Consider the following 25,246-nt stretch of genomic DNA (forward strand, 5'->3'; position numbering starts at 1 on the left):
GAGGGGGGTTGAGGAGAGGGAGGGGAAGTACAGCCCCCATAGTAGGAACAGCCTGAGCAGGAGCACTAAGGCCTGTGAGTGTCTGTCACTTTTGTTACTATGGTTAAGGCAGGGTCTGGGTCCTCACTGTCTCCAGCAAGTTCTCTGTAAGAGTGCATGGTTAGTGAGGGATTCTGGGGAGGAGGGAGACATGGGCTTTCTAGAGAGAAGAAAGGAGCTGTGTTCCCTTATTGGCCTCAGTCTTTCTCTTCCCTCTCTTCATACCCCTTAGAAGTGCAGACATTGCAAAGCCCATCCCCCTTCAGAACTAAAGCCATCCCTCTGATAGCTGCATCCCTCCCTAGGAAGAAAGAACTCCAGTGACTGCCAAGAGCCCCTGCCAGATGCTCCTCCCCACCACCCTGGCATCTTGTGCATAGTAGGTCTCGGGAAATGCCTCCATCATGACTGCTATTGGAAAGGAAGGCAAGTCTCCTGTTTGTTGCCCAGAGTGCTGGCTGTGAGTCACCTGGAGTTTCCTAGGTGAGTAAGTCGGAAGGTTGAGGGAGGGGCAGGAACAGGCATGTGGAAAGAGAAAAAAAAGCACTAATATTTCAGAGGAAGGAGTGGGCACCCCCTGTTATGGAGAATTCATGAAGTTGTCAAGCAGGTAGTAGCATTGACTAAGACAACATTTAAGACAGAGGAGGTTTTAAGAAGCAGATACGAGGAATGGTGGTGAGAGCAGTCACTCCCAGGCATAGGGAACAGCATGGGCAAAGGCCCAGGGGTGGGATGGGGATAGTGTGGGCCACATACAGGAACAAATGGATGTGCCCTTTGGCTGAAAGCCGAGATGGGTAAAGAGGAGTCTTGGCATTGAGTTTGGAGATGAAGAGAAAGGCCAGACCATGGCCACTCTGCAGTGGGACTCTCTTGGGAAGGGCATGGAGAGCCTTTGGAAGTTCTTTTATTTATTTATTTATTTTACTTTAAGTTCTGGGATACATGTGCAGAACTTGCAGGTTTGTTACATAGGCATGCATGTGCCATTGTGGTTTGCTGCACCCATCAACCTGTCATCTAGGTTTTAAGCCCCTCATGCATTTGGTATTTGTCCTAATGCTCTCCCTCCCCTTACCTGCCACCCCCGACAGGCCCCAGTATGTGATGTTCCCCTCCCTGTGGAAGTTCTTGAGCAGACAATGTTAGGAAGGGTAAACAGGCAACAGTTTCCACAATGCACTAGAGCCCAGAAAGGAGATCACCAAGGGGTCCCATGCAAGAGGTAATAAGATACTGAGCTACCACTGTGTGGAAAGGAGCAAAGAAGGATGAGACAGGACTTATCAACAGGCCATCCCACAGAAACACAGGACTTCTAGTCCATCTTCCTGTTTTTCCATTGGGAAGACCAGTAAGAATTGCCCAAGGTCACCCAGCTGATTAGGTAGTTGACGTCTACTAGACCTAGGATGGCAATCCTTAATCGATTGGTAGTGGCTGCCTGAAGGGTTCTATTGAGATGTTCTCAGGCCTCATCCCAGATGAACTGGAAAGAGTGGCATGATTGATTAATGATGTCTGCCACTAGCAAAGGAATTGAGGAATGGCTTGAGCTCCACCTGTTTGTTTTCTCTGCCTGGGTAAGCCTCTCTGTGCCCCAGGGTGAATATTTCTGTCTTCTCCAGCTTATAAAATACTTGCAGGGATCAACGAGATCATGTGTACAAAAATATTTAAAGGCTAGCAAGGCTGCCTAAGTAGGAGGGGTTGTTCCCACGATTATGCATGCCTGTGTTAGCCACCTTGATCCTGGTGCCAGAAAAAGCTCACAGCTCCCCAACATCCTCAACAGCTTTCACCCACCAAATGTCCCCAGTATATTGACTTGGTTGTTGACTAAGGAAGGTGTAGTCACAGGTGGCTGCCCAGGGGCTGAGACTGGGGAGCAGATGGAGGCCTGACATATTTTAACAACTGCAGATTGAGGGCTCCGTGAGTCACCCAGCTCCTCGGCACATGGAATTGAGGGCAAGGCCACTTTCATGATCAGAAAGAGCCTGACGCTGTGAGAAGGTGCAGCCAGTGAGCTGTTTCTGCCCCATATTGTTCGACTCCAGCCTTCGGGCCACCATGGGCTTCACTCTGTCCCTGAACACCACGGCATCAGGTTAGCCACAGGCCGGACTCCTATCTGTACCTGTGGGTCGTGTCTCCTTATCTGCTTCCAGAACAGTGGATCCTGAGGGCTGGGGAAGACCTTTCCAGTGGGCTCGGATCCACAGGGATTTTCTTTCCATGGGGGTTTTTGTAGGGAGATGACTTGGTGAAGCAGAGACTAGATTCAGACTCACAGGACCCAGATCGTGACCCCAACTCTGCCACCCACCGGCTGTGGGACCTTCAACAAGTCACCTAACCTCTGTGTCTCTGTTTCCTTATCTCTGAAATGGGGATAAAATGATCTGCTCTGCTCAGCTCCGTGGGAAGTGTGAGATTTACCTCTCTGAAATAAACTTGCATTCTCAAAGAACTGCCATGTTTTGAAAGGTCTGTCATATCCATTTTCATATTTGAGTCTCACAGGGCTCCTGTGAGGTACACAGGGCAAGTGTGCGTGTGATCCTTATTTTACAGAAGAGGAAATTGAGGCCCAGGGTCAAACTGCCAGTTAACGGTGAAGCTGGGCCTAATTTCAGGTGCCTGTGCTCAGCCTGTTGGGTGAGGGAGTGGTGGGGACACCCTGTCTGAGAGCTCCAGTCAGGTGTTGAAAAGCCAGAAAGGGGACCGCCACTCAGCCAGGTCTCTGCCACTGCCCTTCTGCTGTGGGGATGGGGCAAGCCTGCAGTCCCCATAATCTCCCCTGTGCCTTCACATACCCTCTCTTCCCGTCACACGCCTTTCCCCTGCCCATCAATCGACTCAGTGAGAGTCTCTCTTCCTCAGAGAGGCAGTTGCAAAGTACCCATTGGTTGAGCCCAGCCTGGAGTTGGGAGCAGAATAAGTGTGTATTTATTTGTCCCTGTGGGGCCCCTGTCGACCCCCTCGGTGACCTTTGACTCTTGTGTCTGGATGTGGAACATCTGCCTGAGTCACACAGTCTCTGCCTCTCAGGTCTCCTGGAGACACCAAAAAGATCACATTTCTTGAATACCCACTTAGTGCCAGGCCGAGCCCTGTGCAGGCTCACATAGGCCACCACTCAGTCCTTACAGCTCCACGAGGTGTGTCAGTGAAGGAAACTAAGTTATCCTCCAGCAACCTCTCATTTCCATGGCCTCTACCAGGTTTGTCTCTCACTTATGACTTTTGAAGGCTGGTAGGGACTTCTGTTTCATGTCCTCTTTGTTCTTACTCTGCAGCCCAGACTGGCAGAGCAGCTGCCATCAGAAACACGGCTGGTCCCCATGGCAGAGAAAAGGCTTGGAGGGCCTTGCATCAGTGATGACGCGAGTCAGCCCAGAAATGACATACATCATTTTTGCTCAAAAGCCATTGGCCAAAATGAGTCTCACGCAATCACTCAGGTGCTGAGAAACACTTGGGAACAGGAGCAGGGGAAGAACAGCATTAATTATTCCCATCTTATATTTGTGGGCATGGCAGTTGGAAGCCTGCCCAAGGGCACACAAGGGAGTAGCCACCCTGGGAGCTAATGCAGTCATGGTTGTCCCAAAGCTGAGCCCATTCTTTGGCACCATCCTGACCCTGAAGAAGGCTGCCCAGGGCTCAGGAGCAGCCTGGGGATGGTTATAGGGTCTCCAGGGACAGGATGAGGTCAGCAGGCCTTTGGGATGGATGTCCTGGCTAGGGCCACTTTAATTTGTGGCATGTTGAAGGAATGATTACTTGACAAAGTGTTTCCAGGTGGGATGGTCAGGGAAGCCTTCCTGGAGGAGGTGGCACTGAGCTGGGAGGACCCTTCTTGGCCAAATCCTTTGTGGAAAGGACACCTCTGTTCAACAAAGAGGTACCAAGTTTCTCCCAGATGTCTAGGGAAAGCCTCACAGTCCAGCTGAGGAGCTGGGATGAACACATATGACAATGAAAAAGTCAGTCTGAAAGAGACTAAGAACACACACTGGGGAGAGAACACCCTCTTCAAGAAATGGTGCTGGGAAAACTGGATAGCCATATGCAGGAGAAGAAAACTAGGCCCTTATCTCACCGTATACAAAAATCAAATCAAAATGGATTAAAGACTCAGATGTAAGACCCGCAACCACAAAACTACTAGAATAAAACATGAAAGAAATGCTTTAGGACATTGGTCCAGGCAGAGATTGTATGAGTAAGATTTCAAAAGCACAGGCAACAAAAACAAAAATTGACAAGAGGGACTATATCCAACAAAAAAGCTTCCGTAGAGCAAAGGAAATAATCCACAGTGAAGAGACAACCTGTAGAATGGGAGAAAACATTTACAAACTATTCATCCAATAAGGGACTCATATACCAAATACACAAGGCACTCAAACAACACAACGGCAAAAAACAACCTGATTTTAAAATGATCAGAGAACCTGCAGAGATGTTCTCAAAAGAAGATAGGCAAATGGCCAAGAAGTATATGAAAATATGCTCAGCATCACTAATCCTCTGGGAAATGTAAATCAAAACCACGATGAGATATTACCTCACCAAGTTAGAATGACTATCATGCTAAGAAAAGACAAAAAATAATGAATACGGGCAAGGATGTGGAGAAAAGGGAACTCTTACACACTGTTGGTGGGAATGTAAATTAGTAAAGCCACAATGGAGAAAGTATGGAGCTTCCTCAAAAACCTACAAATAGAACTACCATATGATCCAGGAATCTCACTAGTGGGCATTTATCCAAAGGAAAATAAATCAGTATATTGAAGAGATATCTGCACCCTCATGTTTATTGGATTGAAGCACTTTTCGCCATAGCAAAGATACGGGATCAACCTAAACGTCCATAGACAGATACATGGATAAATGTAGTGCACACAATGGAATATGTTGAACTACAAAAGAATGGAATCCTGTCCGTTGCAGCAGCATGGATTAACCTGGAGGACATTACATTATGTGAAATAAGTCATGCATGGAAAAATAAATACTGCAACTTCTCATTCATATGTGGGAGTTTAAAAATGAGCTGGTAGAAGTCGAGGGTAGAATTGTGGTTACTAGAGGCTGGGAACAGTAGAGAAGAGGTTGATTAATGGATATGAAGTTACAACTACTAGAAAGGAATACCTTCTAGGGTTCTGTAGCACTGTAGGGTGAATACAGTTAACAATAATTTAGTGTATATTTTCAAAATACTAGAAGAGAGGATTTTGAATGTTCACAACACAAGGAAAGACTAAATGTTTAAAGTGATACATATGCTAATTACTCTGATTTGATCATTACACATTGAATATATGTATTGAAATATTCTGTATCCCATAGATATGTACAGTTATTATGTGTCAAGTAAAAATAAAAGGAAAAAAATTTTTACAAGAGTCAGTCTGTCCTTAGGACTAGAAAAGTAGATGATTGGACAGCCACATCTACTTTTGCTGCCTCTCAGAACTCACTAGAAAAACAGTAAATAGTGGCTTAAAATATATCTGTATATCTGTAAAGATTGGGAAGCAGAAGAAACAACAGCAACAAAATATTGGAAGATGGAAAGCAGATGGGCCACTGTATATGAAACCCAAGAAAATTGAATACTTACCCAGTAGTGGGAAAAGCAAGAGTCAACCAGGCTTACATTCAGAATTTTTAGAAGGTCCAGAAACTGGAGGCTCCAGATGCCTCTGGAAGTGGAAATGAAGAGGGGCTAAATAAGGGAACTGACTGAAAGTCTGTTTAAGAAAAAGACAGACCTCAGATTCTCTGTCTACCTCTAAATAAATTGATGTCTACAGCTAGCTCTCTCGCTCCCCGCAAAGATTGGAGGTTGTTTTCTTGAAGGCGTAATATAGGAGGGTCTCTTGACAGATGGGTACCAGCAAAAGTTGAGGGCAGAAGTCCCATATCACCTGCTGGAGAATTAAGTGAGTATATTGTGTTGGTGCTGACACCACCTCCATCCTAGCCCTCCACCCCTAATCTCTACACAAGCCCTGGCAGCCAGGCTTCTCCTTTCAGTCAGGAGACTGGAATAGTCCTTCCTGAAGAATCTGAGCACCTCAAAAAGACGGGGATGCTGACATTAGGAGCTCCCCAACTAAGTGACCTGGCAGACCTCCTTATAGGGGCACCTGCAGTTGACAACTCACTTCTAGCTAGCTGACTCATTCCTCATCATCACACATGAGTCCAGAGCCAGAGATTCACAGGCAGCTGAAGAGAACCTCTAACATGAAAGATCGCTATATATCTACCAAACAAACAAAAAAGCAATTTGGAGGAGTAAGACTCTGCAAGGGAAGGAATTGCAAAATAAACAAAGAAAACTTGTCATTCCTCCAGAAATATTTGAGATGTGCTATGAGAAAAATCTTCAACAAATTAAACTTAACAGAGTTCAACTGAGCAAGGAACAATTCATGAATCAGGCAGCCCTGGAACCAGAATAGGTTTAGAGAGACTCCAGCATCGTCTTTTGGTCAAAGAAGATTTATGGACAGAAAAAGGAAAGTGATATACAAACGAAATGAGATACAGAAACAGTTGGATTGGTTACAGCTTGCCATTTGCCTTATATAAACATGGTTTGAACAGTTGGCCATCTTTAATTGGCCAAAACTTGGTGATTGGCACAAGAGTAGGTTATAGTCTGTTTACACATCCAATTAGGCTGAGTTTACTATGAACAGAGAAACCTGTAGGTCAAAGTTAAAATATGTAAGAAGATGCCTTTAAAATACACTTAATTTAACAGATGAGTTTATAATCATGAAACAAGAACAGGATCCTATGAAAAAATTATAAAAATAACTCTTCCTTTTCACTTTCTCTCTTCCTTTCAATGGTCCATTAGGTGGAGCAGCATAATTGTGGGTGTGCTCTTGGAGGTGGAGGTCCAGTGTCTGAGTCCATGTTCTGTTGCTTTAACAGAATACCTGAGACTGGGTAATTCATAATGAATAAAAATTTATTTGACTCATGGTTCTGGAAGCTGGGAGATCTGAAATCAAGGGTGTGCATCTGGTAAGGGGTTTCTTGCCTTGATATAATATGGTGGGAGGCAGCACATGGGTGAGAGAGCACTCAAGAAAGAGAAGGAAGGGGGCTGAGCTCATTTTGATGAGGATACTGCTCCTATGATAATAAACCCAATCCCATGATAACAACACTAATCCATTCATGACAACAGAGCCCTCATGGCCTCATCACCTCTTAAGGGTCTCACCTCTTAACGCTGTTGCATTGGGGATTAACCATATAATTCTGATCCTGGCCTCCAAAATTCATGTCCTCACATACAAAATTCATTCTATCACAATGGCCCCAAAAGTTTCATCTAAATCAGGTATGGGTAAGACTCAAGACATGATGAATCCTGAAACAAGTTCTTCTCCAGCTGTGAGCCTATGAAATTAGACAAGTTACATGCTTTGAAAATACGACGGTAGGACAGACATAGGCTAGACATTCCCATTCCAAAAGGGAGAAATAGGCAAGAAAAGAGAGGTATCTGGTCCCAAATAAGTCCACAACCCAACAGGGCTCATGTTAAATCTTAAAGTGGAAAATAATGTTGGACTCCATGTCCTACCTTCTGAGCATACTGGAGTAGGGTTGGGCAGCCCCACTCCTATGCTTTGCTGGGCTCAGCCTACAATGCGGCCCTATGGATTGGAGTCTTGTGCCTGCAGCCTTCCTGGGAATGTGGTGCACACTGGTAGCTCCATCATTCTGGGATCTCAGGAGTGGTTCCACCCTCATGGCTCCAGGAGGCATTGCACCAGTGGGACTTTCTGTGGCGGCTGTGGCAGCTTTGCCCCTGTGGCAGGTTTCTATCTAGGCCCTCAGGTTATCACGTGACATCTTCTGAAATCTAGATGGAGGCCACTATGGCCCCACAGCTCATGCACGCCATATATCTGCAGAGTCAGCATGATGTGGTTGCTTCCAAGGATTACTGTGCCTTTCAGAGCTGCAGCATGAGCTGCCACTGGGCCTGGCTGAGTCATTGCTGGGGCAGCCAAGGGGCACTGCACCAGAATACAAGGAGGGGAATCCTGAGGCAGTCCTGGGCAGCAAGTGCAGAGGTCCCACAGGCGCCTCTCTGGATACTTCGGCGTCTAGGTCTGAGCTTCCCTTGAAGATTTCTGAAATGCCTTGTAGACCGGGACTCCCTGGAGAAATGGCTGATTCAGAACTGGGGCAGAGAAAGTGCAAGATGAATGTGGAGCATCTTGTGGGGCCAGAAAGCAAGGAAGTGCTCAGAGAATGATGGGGACATGTCAAAAGGGCACAGGCACCTCCCCAAAGGGGCTCCCATTGGTAGCACCAAAATATGTAATGTCGGTAACAGGTTATAATCCATTGAGTAAAATAAGAAACCATGAGTCCATATTCACATGAATAAATAAAGGAATAAATTGAACAGGATACTTACTTGGCATCAAAAGGCCTCCCGCAAAACTACATACCAATTACAAAGAGCAAAAGAGTAAGTCGCAGGGAGAAGTCTAGCAGATGCCACCCTCATCGAGTGATCAGAATGGACATCAACAGGAATGGAACAGATGGAAACCCTGCCCCGCCTGTGGGCTGCAGCAAGGAGACAGCATCACAGAACCGCCCTGCGGAATTCCCGCCAGAGATGCAGGACCTGAATCTAGTCATGAGAAACATCAGACAACCCCAAACTGAGGGACATCCCACAATAGTGCGGTGATGGGAACGCCAAGGAAATGCCAAGGAGCTGTTGTAAACGGAAGCCGACTGGGGACTTGACAACTGCAAGAAGCATGATTCTGACCTGCATTCTTTGCTACAAAGAACATCATGGGGAAAACGGCAAAACAGTGCAGCGGCTGGAGATTACATGGCAGTGATGTTTCACTGTTTATTTGCTGATTTTGATGGCTACAGCAAGGTTAGTTAGAAGATGACTTTGTTTACAGGAAACAGGCACTAAAGTATTTGGTGGCCAGGCATGGTGGCTCACGCCTGTAATCCCAGCACTTTGGGGTCAAGAGTTCGAGACCAAAACCTCGTCTCTACTAAAAATACAAAAATTAGCCGGGCGTGGTGCTGTGCACCCGTAATCCCAGCTACTCGGGAGGCTGAGGCAGGAGAATTACTTGAACCCAGGAGGCGGAGGTTGCAGTGAGCAGGGATCGTGCCATTGCACTCCAGCCTAGGCGACAGAGCAAGAGTCCATCTAAAAAAAAAAAAAAAAAAAAAAAGAATTTGGTGAACCTGGGGAGCGATTTCAGCAAGTTACCCTTAATGGTTGGGGGATAGGGGGAGAATTACTTGTACTGTATTTGCAACTTTTCTGCATGTATGACATTGTTTCAAAATGAAAAATAAAACTTAACAGGTAACAAAAAGTGGAAGGGCCTTTGCTTTAGCTTTGAGAGAACATGGCAAGACATGTTTCTTTGTTGGTGCGAGGGCGCCCTCTTGTGCTTATTAAGGCACAATGCAGCACACAGCCCCAAGTAGGGTCTGACACTCCGTTCCTCCTCTACAGCTGTAGATGTCCTCAGAGGTCATGTCATCCAACCCCTTGTCTCTGGCCAGGGTTTCTCCTCACCTAGTTCATAAAGATATCTGTGTCTTCAGCCTCCAGAGTTCCAGAATCCCTTTCTGGCCCTGCCGCTGAGAACTGCCCTGGTAGGTTCTCTGGACATGAAGTAAGCTGTGAGCCAGTGTGATGAGGGGCTGGGCCAGCCACAAGGGCAGCAGAGGATGGAGCCCAGCGGGAGGCTCCTAACCTCTGCCCAGCCTTGGGCACATCACCTCCCTGCTCGTAACTTCAGTTTCTTCATTTCTACATTGGAAACCATGAAACTTGCCCAGACTTTCATGGGAGCTAATGAGAGAAAAAAAATGGGTCCCAGTTTCCAATTAATGGGTGACCACATGTCCAAGCCACCTGGGGAAGGCCTGATTTACATCTGCTCCCTGGTGTAATTACTACTGACCCCTCGTTCTCGCTCACAAGTGTCTCTGTTTGGAAAATACATCATCTGGTCACCCTACCAAGTGTAGATGATATCCCGGGTGAATGATAAATCACACAGTCACCCTGCCACCTGTGGACTCACTTCCTAATGGATTTTTCAATGGTTTATTCCCACCCATTCCACTTCGGACACGACCCTTGTCAGAGCAATGAATGCAAACTCATGTTAGTGCTGCCATTAACAAATCACAGAGTGAGTCCCGTCTGCGAGGTGAGTTATATCTACCTTTGGGGGCTGGGCATTTGGTGGCCAGCTAGCAGAGCAGCAGCTCTTTCTCTGGAATTCCAGCAGCCTGGGCAGGCAGCTGGGCCCCAGGGGCCTGAATGCATAGGTTACAAAGCGAATTGTTGAAAAGGATATTTAAGATCATAGTTTAGTTTTGTGATGGAGGAAAATGAAAGCAGCATCTCAGTCCCTCTTTCTGGAAAGGGGAATCCAAGCCTTTGAGTGCTAGGGTGGGGCAGAGGTGGGTAAGGGGTGAGCAAGGGTGACAGTGTTTGTGTGTTTTGGGGGCTGCCACCAGATTTGGTCATCCTGGGATGGATCTGGCTTTTCCTGGGGTGGGGGCAGGCCTGGGAGGATAGGGTGCCTTCAGGATCAGGGAGAGGGTGACAAGGTACCTGGAAGAAGATGGTAGCTCTGGATATTCTGCTGAGAGAGGAGATGAGGAGGCTGTGAGTTCCTGAGATGGGGTCCTGTGCCTGCTCCCCAGTGCAGGCAGGGCCTTGTTGGGCTGGTGGTAGGGGTCAGGGGACTGGACAGGGGTCTTTGGTGGCTCCGTGCACAGCCAGCAGAGTGGAACATCTCAGTAGCTGGCTCCATGAAGCAGGGGCCAGAGGACAAAGAACAGGTACTGCAGCAGACATTTGCAGAAGAAGGGGCAGCATCAACGTCAATGTCACAGCCTGGGCTGTGGGCCCAGCCCTACCCCATGTTCTGGGACACCAAGTCCATGCACAGCTTCTTGTAGAATTGAAGAAGGGGCGGAGATATAGGGTGCTGCAGAAATGCTCTAGGAATTGGCCCTTGTGGGCCAGGCGTGGTGGCTCACACCTGTAATCCTAGCACTTTGGGAGGCTGAGGCAGGCAGATCACTTGAGGTCAGGAGTTCAAGATCAGCCTGGCCAACATGGTGAAACCCCGTCTCTACTGAAAATACAAAAATTAGCTGGGTGTGGTGGTGGGTGCCTGTAATCCCAGCTACTCAGGAGGCTGAGGCAGGAGAATCGCTTGAACCTGGGAGGCAGAGGTTGCAGTGAGCCAAGATCATGCCACCACACTCCAGCCTGGGTGACAGAGAGAGACCCGTCTCCAAAAAAAAAAAAAAAAGAAGAAGAAGAAAGAAATTGGCTCTTGTAAAGGGGGTATGGAAGGCATGGGGATACAGATGAGCTAGATTTAGAAAACTGAAGGACTGGGACGTTTCTTAGACCCAAGTGTAAAGAAGGTTTGAGACCAGCTGCAGGAACTCAGTGAGTTCCTCTGAGAGGGACCAGGCTCTCAGGGAGCTGGGCTTGGGTGCAGCAGAGACTTGGAGTTCAAGTTTCATTTTTTTCATTATTATTTTTTAAATGTACATTCGTGTGCAAAGGGCATATGTTCTAGAAAACAGGTAATATGAGTGTTTCTATGACAGGAGGTCATTGTGAAGTGTGCCACTGAGTGGAGCGCCTTCCATGGCCAGGTGCTTTAGGACATGATCTCAAACCCTCACATCCACTCTGTAGACAGAGACGATTACCCTCACTTTTCAGATGGGGAAACTGAGGCTCCATGGGGAGCCATGACCCCGCTGACCTCTTACAGGCAGGTAAGCGATGGGGCTGGGATTTGTCTGTCTGTGTTGTGGCCACTACGCCCTACAACCTGCCTGCACCGTCGTAGGGTGCTCATTCCCTGGGCCTCTTTGGGTTTCAGGCCCTGGCCTTTGGAGCTGTGGAGGCAGAGCTCGTGAGGAGGCCTGGAAGACTGCGACCCTGTGGAGGCACCTGGTGGTAGGTAGCCTGGGGATCACTGATGGGTGGCAGGGTCAGCAGTCAGAAACAGGAGCTCTTCGTTGCCCAGGCGAGGACAAGCCAGGGCCCTGGGACACCTCTGTGCCTGTCCCTGGCCTGGCCCCAAACCCTGCACTTCACTTCCACCTTGCAAATCTTGCCAACTTGAACCCTACAGAGAAGGGGGTTCTGGGAAAAGCAGTTCTGAACCTCAGGGGACAGCAAAGGCGCCAAGTGACACCCTGGCCCAGCGCAGTGCCCCTAGGGCCTGCCCTCGCCGCTCCGGGTGCCGAGTCCTCCTTTGAAAGAGAAGATCCTTCGCCAGCCCTGGCCTCCTTGGGAGACTCCACAAACGCGCGTGTGCAGGGAGCCTGGCAGCTGCTTTGTGCTCAACGCACGTCACTGAGTCCAAATAGAAGGTCTTATCTGAAAACATAACTTACAGAGAGCGCGTGGTGACGCTGTAGGCTGGGAGAGCTTCGTATCAAGGTAGCAGCTGCGTCTTCAGGCCCCTCAGTGTCCTGAGGGAACCGTCAGGCCTCTCAGGGCAGCTGGGGGCTCTGGGGGAAGCTGCAGTTGGGAAGACGGCTTGACAGCTGCCCCTGCCCCTGGCACACACTGGACATGGACACAGACCAGCCCTGCTGGGCTCCCTGCCACAGCCTGGAGCCAGGTAGTGTGGCTCAGCACTGAGGCCTTGCCGGGGGCCCTGGGCTCCTACATTTTAAAGGGAAAGAAGATGGAGGGAGGGAGACAGGACAGGGAGGTGGGGAGCCGTTTCCATCCCTCTCTGGTTTCCTCTCCCCGTCCTCCCCTCTCCTCTCTGACCATCCTAAGGGTCCCTCAGTGCTGTACAGGTTACAGGGTCCCCCTTTTCTCCCTATGGCCCCTGCTCTGGCATTAAGATATGGGGACGAGAGAGGCAGAGCAGGGCCCTTTCCCTGCCCCGCGGAGCTGGCCATGCTGGGCGTTCAGGCTCCTGCCTCTAGAGCAGGCTCTAGTAGCCTGGGCAGTTGCTTTCAGAGAGGGCTCTGTGCAAGTGGCCTCATGCTTTCTCTTCCTGGGTGTAAGCACCACCAGAAGGAAACCTGGCCTAGGGATCCCGGAATGAAGCCAGACTTCATCACCCCTCTCTCACACCAATCCCTACCTGCCCCCAAATACCCCCTCAACTTTCCCCACAGAATTAGCCAATTAGAAAAAGCTTCTCTGTAGCTTTTCCTGTAGAGAGGCAGCCCCAAATGGGGTGGGCTGTGCTGGGACAAGGTACAAAGATGCTAGTCTGAGTCCAGCCCCTGATGTGGGCGGCTGTGGACCTTTGGGTGAGTTTCTTTCTAAGTTTTGGACCTGAGTTTCTGCCTGTGATGAGCAAGCTCGCCCCTGCCTCCCCAGCCCATAGGCAGGATGGGTGGGAAGTGAGTTCAGCCCCCAGTACAGTGCCAGGTGCGTGGTAGGCACACAATGAAGTACAATGTGGGATTCCCGCCCCCACCCCCCCCACCCCCCAGCTGAGAGAGAGTCTTGCTCTGTCACCCAGGCTGGAGTGCAGTGGCACAATCTCAGCTTACTGCAACCTCCACCTCCCAGGTTCAAGTGATTCTCCTCCCTCAGCCTCCCGAGTAGCTGGGATTACAGGCACGCACCACCACTCCCGGCTAATTTTTGTATTTTCAGTAGAGACGGGGTTTTACCATGCTCTCCAGGCTGCTCTCGAATGCTTGACCTCATGATCCACCCGCCTGGGGCTTCCAAAGTGCTGGGATTACAGGCTTGAGCCACTGCACCTGGACTTTTTTTTTTTTTGAGACAGAGTATCACTCTGTTGCCCAGGCTGGAGTGCAGTGGCACGATTGCAACTCACTGCAGCCTCCAACCCCTGACTTCAGGCAATCCTCCCACCTCAGCCTCCCAAAGCTCTGGACTTACAGGTGTGAGCCACTGTGCCGGGCCTACATGTATTGTTTTTTGTTTGCTTGTTTGTTTGGGATGTGGTCTCACTCTGTCACCCAGCCTGGAATGCAGTGATGCGATCTTGGCTCACTGCAGCCTTGACCTCCCAGGCTCAAGTGATCCTCCTACTTCAACCTCACCAAGTAGCTGGAACTACAGGCTCATGCCACCATGCCTGGCTAATTTGTTGTTGTAGAGACGGGGTTTCGCCAGGTTGCCCATGCTGGTCTTGAACTCCTGGACTCAAGTGATCCGCCTGCCCTGGCCTCCCAAAGTGCTGGGATTACAGGCTATCTATTGCTAAAGAAAGAAAAAGCACTAATGACTGAGGCTAGAGAGAGCTTGCTGAGGAAGAGGGAACATAAATGGGAAATACCGGCCTGGTAAAGAGGTGTGGCCAAAGGACAGCATGGAGCCGAGCCAGGATAAACTGCTCTGGGTGAAGAGGTGAGTCTGGGAGCTTTGGAGCGGGTGTATGGAGAGTGAGCTATTGACCTGTTTCCAACACCAAGTCCTCTTTGAGTGGTCCCACCTCTGTGATGACATCTCCATCCCCTTAGCTCTGCAGGCCAGAAACCCAGGAGGCGGCTTTAGTACTTTCCCTCATCCCATATCCAATTCATCTGCAAGCCTTGCTGAGTTTGCTTCCTAAAAGCTTCTTGCATGTGGTTATTACTCATGCCCTGGCAAACCATGAGAACAGGAGACGGATGGGCATGAAGGCTGGGCAGCCAGAGGGGTGGACTCCTGTGGTCCCGAGCCCTTGCTGCATTTGTGCAACACACCCTGGTGTGTGGCCCGGGACGGAACAGAGCCCCACTTTGCTGCGCTGAGGACACGGGCATCTGATCTAAGCTTGGCCCCTTTGCTTCTTCCAAGCTGGAGGTGGATTATAAGTGAGTGATGAGAAGAAGTAAGGCAGTTCCGTGCTCATCCTCGCAGCAAGGCCCAAGGCCAGTGGTGGCCACCTCACCAGGTAATCCCTGCAGTGTGGATCCAGCTGGGGACGGAACGCCTGGCTTCCCTCACCCCCGTTCATTTCCTATGCTTGAGTCTCCCACCTTCACATCAGCCCTGAGCACTGCTCAAGAGCCTTCCGATGTGTTCCCTGTTTAATACATGGTTGGTTTCTGCTAGTGTCTGGCTACAAAATGAGCTGCAATCGAACCCAGGAGTTCAGAGACAAGGGGAATGGATGAGGATTTGGGTGGAGGACTTCTGGAAGGAGGTGGGACTTGAACAGACGTTTAAAGGAAGGGAGAGGGCTTTCCAGGGGAAGGAAAATCTGCCCACAGTGAAAGGAAAGCTCGAACAGTGAGCAGCAATGAGGTGAGGGAGTGTTTCTGGGAATAGAAGGGAACTTTGGGGGCTCCCTAATTTATAGCCCCTTCCTGGTAGGACCAGCCCTGACTCTAAGTACCTATCACTGTCATTTCACTAAAATGAAAACTGCCTCAAGATTCATTTATGCATATGGCTTTCATTAGGAGGTATGATTAACTTGCTTCATTTGTTCATTCATCAGATTTAATTGGGTCTCTGCTTAGTGGCAGGTGCTGTGTTGGTCACTGGGGACACTGAGATGAATACATATAATCCTTGACCAAACCACAAATTCAGTTCAGAGGGACAGACAGGTACCATTGCAATGCAGCGTGGCAAGGCTATGCTGGGAATTTACATGAGCTTTGGGGGTACAAAGGAGGCAGCAGGGACCTCTGCCTGAGACGAGTCAGAAAAGAACTTCAGAAAGTAGGTTTCAGTTCACACTAACATGTCAATGACTAATATGGCATGAGATCTGTTCCTGAGACAGATGAGCAAGTTAATATCGGCCTCATTAACCTGGGGTCAGGATTGATGGACAGGTTTTGACAGCCAGGAGGGAAGCAGGATAGTGCTGTAATGAGAAGCATAAGCCTTAACACCAGAATACCTGGATTCGAGCCTCAGATCTGCTATATATATGCCCTCTGCCCCAAGCCAAGGACTTAGCCTCTCCGAGCTTGTTTCCTTAACTGGAGCATAGGAATAAAATGAGGATTTACCTCAGATAATTTGGGGGAAGATGAAATAAGATAATATAAACAGGGTACCCAGCACACAGTTCACACTCAGCACATGTCAAATAAAAAGTCAAGCTCACTCTGAAGAGGGAGAGGGGAACTAAGAAGAATGAAAGGCCTCAAAAGTAAGGCTGAGAAAATAAAATGTAAATAGTAGTAACCAATGAATATTGCATGTTGTCATCAAAGCATGTACAGATATGCTTTTCTCTTCATTTAATCTTCCTCACAACTCTGTGAAGGAAGTCTCATCATCTTCATTTTCAATTCCATATGTTGCAACTGCTTCCTTTTATAGAGGAGAAAACTGAGGCTCAGAGGGGAAGCCATTTCCCCAAGGCCTCACACACAGCGTGAAGCTGCAGTCTGGGTCTTCAGGCCACGCACCTGTGCTTTTGTTTGAGCCTCGTAATGTGGCTGCCTGGGAGGGCTGGAGGGGACCCTGGCCTGAGCCAAGGCTGGGAGGCTGCACTGGGTGCTGCACTGGGCGCTGCAGACTGATGAGGAGACAGCTGGCTGAAGTGGAGGCTCTGCACTGGGACATGCACTGGGGAGCTCCCAGAAGGGTTCAGTAGCGATCCCTGAGGGAAGATAGACAAGTGGGCAGGGAGGCGAGGCAGACGCCTTACAAATGAAAATGCAGAAGCCAAATGTTGTAGCCTTTTTGGGGCAGAGGGCGGGCCTGCAGGGACTGGAGACAGGGTCTGGTGGCAGAGCTCTGGGCTCCTGCACTGGGGGAATGTCCTCCTTGGGCCAGGCTTTTCTACATATCTCCTCTTGCCCAAGTAGACATTATAATTCCTCCTCTGCCATTCAGAACACGGAGGTTCGGAGAAGTGCGGTCACTGGCCCAAGGTCACAGAGAAAGAAAGTGGCAAACCATCACTCAAACCAGGGTCTTCTGTCTCTGATGCTATGTTCCTTCCAAAACATGATCCTAGCAGCTAATGAGAATCGTTGACGACTGACTGGGAGCCACAGACAGTGCCGAGTCCTTTACCTGGGTTACTTGTAAACTGTAATGTCCCTCCCTCGTTTCATGTAGTAGGAACCTCAGCCTCAGAGAGGTTATGTGAGATGCCTGAAGCCACGCAGCATTATAACCCAGATTTTTCTTGACTCAGAAGCCCATACTCCTTCCTCTATAGCTTGTTTCCTGAAGTGTGTTCCATGGGATGCCCATTGGCATCCTGGCAGTGGAGGTGCTGGTCAACAAATATTTTGGGAAACATTGGGTTAGACAGTGATCTTCACGTTAAGGTTTCTCAGAACCTGTAATAACCTATTTTGTGACTCTGACAGTGGAAATTCGTATACACAAAAACTGATTTGGTCCTTAGAACTCTTTTATCATTAAACATTGCATTTGTTAGAAATGATTTTGTTGAGTTGCAAATAAAAGAACCACCTCCCTCAGTAGTGGCCAGGAACCTGTACAGAAATAAGCAGTCCAGGGCTGATGTGATGGCTCAGACATGGCACTGGGAACCCAGACTCCTTCCAGTTTCCTGCTCTGCCCTCCTTAACATGTAGCTTTCATCCTGATGGTTGCAAAATGGTCTCAGCCCTTTCAGGCACTACAGCTACATTCCAGGCAGGAAGAAGGAGAAGGCAAGGTGCAAAGGTGAGTTTGAACCTTTATATCCTGGAATCATCCTCCAGCTGACTTCTGCTTACATCTCATTAGCCAAAAGTATGTCACATGATCACTCTAGGCTGCAAAGGAGCCTGGGAAAGTGAGTATTTCTAAGGAGCACATTATCAGTTGGATGGAATCAGAAGTCCATGGGTAAGAAAGAAGGGGAAGATGGATACCACAAAACTCCTCCTGGGATTAGTGTTCTATGAACCTAATTTGGAAAATGTTGCTCTATACTCAAGCACCACCTCCTCCCCTTTATTTTTCTGCCCAAAGTCAACTCACTCTTCAAGACCTACAGATAGTCCCTCCTCTGCCAAGACTCTCAGATTTCCTTCATCTCCTAATCCATACCCCTTCCTCCTTGGCGGTTTATGCTCTCCTTATCAGTACATTGTGGGTTGTGCAAGAGTGAGGAACACGGATGTCCATCTTCCCTATTTTGCTACCTATCTGCTGCTGGAGGGCAAGGACATATCTTAGTTGCATAGGTATCTACTGCAGGGCAAGCCCTGGCACAAAAGTCAATTAATTGTATGAATGGAGTGCAGAGGCAGAAAGTGGTTCAGAATGCCTTGCTTGGTTAATTGAAGTAAGCACCAACTTAAGCCAGTATAAACAGAAAAGTAGACTCTTCAAGAAGGATCCAGAGGGCTTTGGGGAACACAGGGCCAGAACATAGGCTGGGCTCAGGACAGGATGGGACAGTCTGAAAGGGCATTAGGATGCCAGGCAGCCTCTTTCCACATGGGTTATTTCATTCCTGTCTTAGAACCACAGGGCTGCTGTAACAAAATACCATAAACTGGGGGACTTATAAGCAACAGAGATCTATTCCTCATGGTTCTGGAGGCTGGGAAGTCCAAGACCAAGCTGCTGGCAGATTCAGTATCTGGTGATGGCCTGCTTTCTGGTTCAGAGATGGTGCCTTCTCACCGTGTCCTCACATGATGAAAGGGGCAAGGGTCTCTTTGGGGTCTCTTTTATAAGGGCACTAATCCAATTGATGAAGGCTCCACCCTCATGATCTAGTCACAGGCCCCACCTCCTAATACCATCACTTTGTGGGTGAGGGTTTCAACACATGAATTTAGGGGACAGGCAAATATTCAGACCAAAGCAGTTTTGCACTGTCTACAGCCCACTTTTCGCTGCATCTCTGTCTAGGAGGCAGGAAGAAGATGGTGGTCCCTCAGTTCCCAGTGTAAATCAGCTGCAGACCCAACTGACCCACTTGGTCCGATTCCTAAGCCTGGGGAAAGACTCTGAGTAGCCCAGCTTGGATTGGGTATCACCACTTGTGTCTTCCCAGTGTGGGCCAATCAACTGAGTCCACCAGAGTGGGGTGGGGAGGAGATAGTAGGGCTCATGAAGTGCAGTGGGTGAGGGACAGTTAAAGCAGATACCCCAAGAAGTGACTACCTCGACTTCGGATATTGTCATATAGCAGGGGTCAGCAGATGATGATCCATGGGCTAAATCCTGGCCTGCCACCATCTCGGTAAATAAGGCTTTATTGGAGCACAGCTATGCTCATTCATTTATATATTGTCTATGGCTGCTTTCACACTGCAACAGTGGAGTTGAAGAGTTGTGACAAAGACCGTGTGGCCTGCAAAGACAGATATTTTTTTATCTGGCCCTTCATAGAGCCTGTTTGCCAATGCCTGTATTATAGGGAAGAAGAATGTCTATCTAGGAGATAGGGGGCAAGGATCTGTCGTTCAGATCTGTATCTCCAAAGGCCACGGCAGGGGAAGCTGGATGGACGGATGGACGGACAGACAGATGGACAGATGGATGGATGGATGGACGGATGAATTAGAAAGGCAGAAGCTGGAGCCGCTGCGAGTTCTCAGACCACTTCCCTGGATTTTGAGCAGCGCAGAGGGATGCTGGGGAAGGGTGTTTTTTCCTCCTCGTTCGCTCAGCCCCACATCTGCTCTTAATTGAGGCGTAGTGGTACAAGCCTGATTGGGAATAGCAGGGGCTGGGATGTGGTGAACATTAGGGAATAGTCACTTGGCGGGCTCCGGAGCTGCCAAAAACGAAAGTGTGCCGCTCGGCCAGATGTTCGCTCATTACCATCCGCTCTTCCTCAGAAACGTTTTAAGGGAACATTTGTTTGTTGAGGAAACACAGCTGTTCCCAGGGAAATGGGTTTCCCTCCTTTGGGCAGAGAAGTCGGGGAGGGGACTGTCGGGAGAGGGACACTGGGGACGCCGTGGGTGGGTGGCAGTGAAAGACTCTCTGTCCGGCCAAGGGCAGGGGTCTGTGTGGACCGCCCTTCCTGACGGACATCCATCCATCCTTTATAGACTGTCAAGTCCTGGGGCTCGCATTGCAGCCTGACTTTCTCCACACTCGTGCGAAGGAGGGACTGCTAGCTGGGTTTCCCAGAGAAGGAAGCAGAGGCTGAAAGGTGAAGTGACTTGACCAAGGCCACAGGCTCATCAGTGGCTGAGCCCAGTCCTGCAGCTGGACTCTAGGTCACTAAGACTCTGGCCCATGCACTGGCCCCTCATGCTCTGGCTTAGAATGGGGTGTGTCTCCTTTGGGTCTTGGCCTTAGAATCTCCACTTTCCAGCCTGCTTGCTCTTCTGTCTCTGCATTTTGCTTTTAATTTCCTGTATCTCTTTGTCTTTTCCTTCCCAACCCTGGGCTTCTGTGTTTTCCACTTGATTCTGCCTGCCTTCCACTCTGCCCTTCTCGGGGGACCATGTCAGCATCTGTGGGTGTGCAGCTCTGGCTAAGCAGGGCTCTTCCTCCATCTCCGTCTCCCTGTTTCTCTGACTCACCCTCCGAGTCCCTCTCCACTTCTGTCTTTCTTTGTGCCCAACCAGTGCCCGAAAACACCATCTCGGTGTCTGGGGCGGGATCTGTATGATTTTGCCTGCACTGGGGCAACTTACTTCTCTCTCTCACTGGCAAATATTTCTTTTTTTTTTTTTCCAGGTTGTGCTTTTCAAGTTGTGTGTCATGACTACTTGTGGATCATGAAATCAATCAATAAATGCTAGGTTGTGACCAGTAACTAAAAAAAGGAAAAAAAAAATAGATAGAAAATATCCGAATGTGTTGTACATACTGTTTTGTGAATTATTTGTTTCAGTTCTCTGTATGGACCTGGATTCCAATGTAAAATAGTTGCACAATGAGATTTGGTTGAAAATGTTTGAAAACCATTGAGTAAAGGTGCTTTGGCCACAAGTAGCAGAAAAGTCTGACCCAAAAGGCCCCCAAAGAAGGAATTAATTATCACCACTACAAGAAGTCCAGGGCCCAAAAGGCCCCAAAAGAAGGAATTAATTATCTCCACTACGAGAAGTCCAGGGGGCGGGGCTGGACAGCATCATCAGGGAGTCAAGTTCTTTCCTGTTTTGCCCCTGGCCCTCCTCAGTGAGCCAGCTTTCTGCCCTAATGGTCACAAGGTGGCTGCTGTGGCTCTATCCACTCTGACAGGTCCAGGAGAGAAGAAGGAGCTGTCTCCTCCCCAACACCCCTTTGTAAAAACCAGGAAATCTTTCCTCTCACATTTCACTGGCCAGGACATACGCCCATCCCTTCACTCATCACTGGCAAAGGAGGCAGGTTTACCATGAATAGCTTTCAGTAACCAGAACGGAGCCCTTCCCACAGTGGGTGGCTGTGCAGAGGAGAGTCTGCAACAGAGGCTGGGGGCTTCTCTTGCCAAGGAGAAGATGGAGAAGCCTGTGGGCTGCGCTGCCACCCTCTGCCCCAGCCTCTCATGTCCCTTCTGCCTGGGTGCCTGCCTCAGTGTCCCTTTAGTCCCTCTTTTGGTCTGTCTTGAGGGGAGGCCATGGCATGTGTGGGGTATCATTTATGATACCTCTCTGTGTTCGTTTCCTGTGGCTGCTGTAACAAATCACCACAAACTGGGTGGCTTAAAGCACAGAAATCAATTCTTTAACGGTTCTGGAGGCCAGAAGCCCCAAATCAAGGCCCGCAGGGCTGGGATCCCTCTGAAGGCTGTAGGGGAGAATCCTTCCTTCACTCCCCCAGCTTCTGGTGGCCCTGGGCATGTTGGTTTGTGGCAGCATCACTCCTGTCTCTGCCTCTGTCTTTCTTCCCATGGTGTGAGCATGTGAGCCTGTGCGTGTGTGCGAGTGTGAGCACGTGCATGAGTGTGCATGTGTGAGAGTGGGTGAGCCTGTGCATAAGTGTGTGTGTGAGCATGTGAGCCTGTGCATGTATGTGAGCGTGAGTATGTGTGAGTGCATGTATGATCCTCAATTACATCTGAAAAAACCTTTTATTCCAAATAAACTCACATTCACAGACTCCTGGATGTGGGAATATATTTGGGGGTCACCCTTCAACCAAGGCAGTAGGGACGATGGGCTGTTAGAAAAACATCCCTGATCCCCCACGAGGGTTATAGGGCCCTATTGTTTCTATTCACTGTGAGCCTCTTAGACCACACTTGGTAGCTTCTGCTGATAAGGTGACTCACGGTGGACCCGTCCATCATTTACACTAATGAGATAATTCAGGATAAGGATTGGCTATGTCAGGAAAAGCAGTCATGGCATTAGAGAGCTGGGGCTTTGAGTCATAGCATATCAGCCTGACCTCTGGGGAGGGGAGGTGTGCTGGAGATTGAATTCCATCATATGGGCAGTGATTCCATCAATTACAGCTATGTGAAACTCCAGTAAAAACTCTGGACACTGAAGCTTGGGTGAGCTGCCCTGGTCGGCAGTCTTCTGAGTTGGTCACATACAAAGCTGAGAGGGTGATGTGTCCCTGAGTGTGTGGTGGGTGCTTTGCATTTGAAATCCACCCATACCTTGTGTACATGTCTCTCTCTCTGGTTGGCTCTGATTTGTAACCTTCTGCTGTAATAAAACTATAATGGCCAAAAAGACAAATGCTGTAGGATTCCACTTATACGAGGCACCGAGAGGGTCAAATTTATAGACACTGAAACTGCTTGTTCCAGGGTGGTTGCCAGGAGCTGGAAGGAGGTATGGGGAATGGTTGTTTGATGGGTACAGAGTTTCGGTTTTGGAAGGTGACAAGTGTTTCAAAGATTGGTTGCACAACAATGCAAGTGTGCTTAGCACTGCTGAACTGGACACCTAAAAATGGCTAAGATGGTAAATTTTGTGCTATGTGTATGTTACTACAATTTAAAAAATTATAATCTTAAATATAGTGCCTTTCTGAGTCCTGTGAGTCTTTCTAGCTAATTATCAAACCTGAGGGTAATCATGGGAACTCCTAAATTTGTAGCCAACCGGTTAGAGCGTGGGTGGCCTGGGGAACCTGTGAGCTTGCAGCTGATGTCTGGAGTGAGGACAGTCTTGCAGAGGACTGTGCCCATTACCTGTGAAGTGTGGCCATGCTCCACATAGATAAGAAAAGGGGAGGAAGAAAGTGAGAGCTGACTTTTGCACCAAGTGCCCTTTGGAATCCCACCCAGCCCTGAGTTTCTGTCATTCCTTTACAAAGACCCCCAGCCCCGGAGCACTGCCCCCTGCCCACCACCACCTATCTGTTCCACTTACCAGTGCTGGGCTCCTTCCCCTTGATTCCCTTTTTAGGATGTGTGTGTGTATGAATATGTGAGTGTGTGTGTGAGTGAGCATGAGTGTGTGAATGAACATGAGTATGTGTGAGTGGGAGCGTGTGTGACCCTGTGTATGTGCATATGTGAGCATGTGTGTGACCATGTACATGAGTGTGCATGTGTGAGTGTGTGTGACCATGTGTATGAGTGTAAGTACATGTGTGTGAGCATGTGTGTGTGCAGGAGTGTGCATGTGTGAATTTGTGTGTGAACATGTGTGAACATATGTGTGTGTGAGCATTGTGAGTGTGTGTGAATGTGGTTTCTGTGTGTGAGCATGTGTGAGCATATGCATGTGCATAAGCATGTGTGTGTGCATGAGTGTGCATGTGTGTGTGAGCATGTGAACATAGGCATGAGTTTGAAGCATGTGCATGAGTGTGATCGTGTGAGCGTGTGCATGACTGTGCATGTGGGAGAGTGTGTATGAGCCTGTGCATAAGTGTGAGTGTAACCATGTGCAAGCATGTGCATGAGTGTGTGTGTGAGAGCATGTGAGCTGTGCATGTGTGTGAGAACATATGTGAGCATGTGCTTGAGTCTGCATGTATGAGCGTGTGCGAGTGCATGTGTGAAGGTGTATGTGTGAGAGTGTGCGTGAGTGTGCATGTGTGAGTGCATTCTCTTCCCATCAGGACTGTGAGCTCCTCTAGGCCTAGAAGTAGATTTTCTACCTTTCTGTTACTTGCACCACCGAAGTGTTTCCTGATGAACGGATCCAGACTTCTCTCTCTTCCCAGCCTGAAGGGCTGCCTCTTTGGTGGGCAGTCACTGCCCTGCTTCTATCCTAAGAGTTTGTTTCTTTGAGTTTGTGCTGGATTGCTCTTTGGAGTCCTTGTAGACAACAGGAAGGAAGAGAGCTGTTCAGCTACAATCCAGCACAGTGACTAACAAAGCAAACAAAACGCTGCCTGGCTGCAACCCGAGCTGGCCACCCCCACCTGTGGTCCTGAGGAAACGAGGAGAGATCAGACCCTCCTTCCCTAGGATGACCTCGCAGCCCCTGGGGATGCGAACTGTTTAATTAGAACACCTTCAGTCGGAAACGCTCATCCATTTATAGGGAAAACAGCAACAGGCTTTTAAGGACATGCCATAAGTTTTACAGTTATTGGATTTTTCAACTTGTTTACAAAAGCAATATTGTTAAATGGCCAACGGCCAGGCCCAGTTGTTTTTCCTCCTGTGCCTTCTGACGACAGGAAAGCATATTATCTCCCCCCAGCAGCTCCCGGGAGGTGTGTGCAACTGCATTCCATTTTGCTATCTGTTTAATTATCCATTCAGCCCGGCTTACACTTAAGCTCTTTCTCGTTTGTTCACAGCCAGATTTGCTCTGGAATGCAGCAAAGAGCTCCTTCCCGCTTTCTCAGCCCCTGCAGCAGCTCCTGCTTCACTCCGAGAAAATGCCAGCCCCCTAAGAACCTGTCCCTTTGGAACAGTGGATCCAAAGCTGACTCAAGAGACCTTGAACTTAACAACTCTGTGTCATGGGCTCCTTCTTAATAATAGAAAGAAGATTGCTTTAGAAGGCTGGTTTGCAAACCAGTCTGCTGGGCACTAGAAGCCTTGGGAAGATTTGAAAAATAAATCTTATTGGCCTCACCATTTCACGTTCTGACTTAGAGGGTGTGGGCTCTCTAATCTGATTGTGTTTTTTGTTTATTTGTTTGTTTGTTTTTGTTTTTGTTTTTGAGACAGAGTCTTACTCTTTCACCCAGGCTGGAGTGCAGTGGCGCAATCTCGGCTCACTGCAACCTCCACCTCTGGGTTCAAGCGATTCTCCTGCCTCAGCCTCCTGAGTAGCTGGAATTACAGGCGTGCGCCACCACGCCTAACTAATTTTTGTATTTTTAGTAGAGACGGGGTTTCACCATATGGGTTTAGCTGGTCATGAACTCCTG

At 48.8% G+C, this 25,246-nt stretch overlaps 1 long non-coding RNA gene across 1 annotated transcript; it reads left to right on the forward strand.

Moving 5' to 3' along the window:
- The first annotated feature begins 343 nt into the window (after nucleotides 1–343).
- LOC115897730 lies at nucleotides 344–24,956 on the forward strand. The gene is made up of 3 exons (XR_004057512.1): nucleotides 344–522; nucleotides 14,241–14,491; nucleotides 24,668–24,956. It is a non-coding gene; the product is annotated as an uncharacterized LOC115897730 (long non-coding RNA).
- Nucleotides 24,957–25,246: the final 290 nt, after the last annotated feature.

Source organism: Rhinopithecus roxellana, chromosome 5, assembly GCF_007565055.1.
Source record: "Rhinopithecus roxellana isolate Shanxi Qingling chromosome 5, ASM756505v1, whole genome shotgun sequence".
Lineage (NCBI taxonomy): Eukaryota > Metazoa > Chordata > Mammalia > Primates > Cercopithecidae > Rhinopithecus > Rhinopithecus roxellana.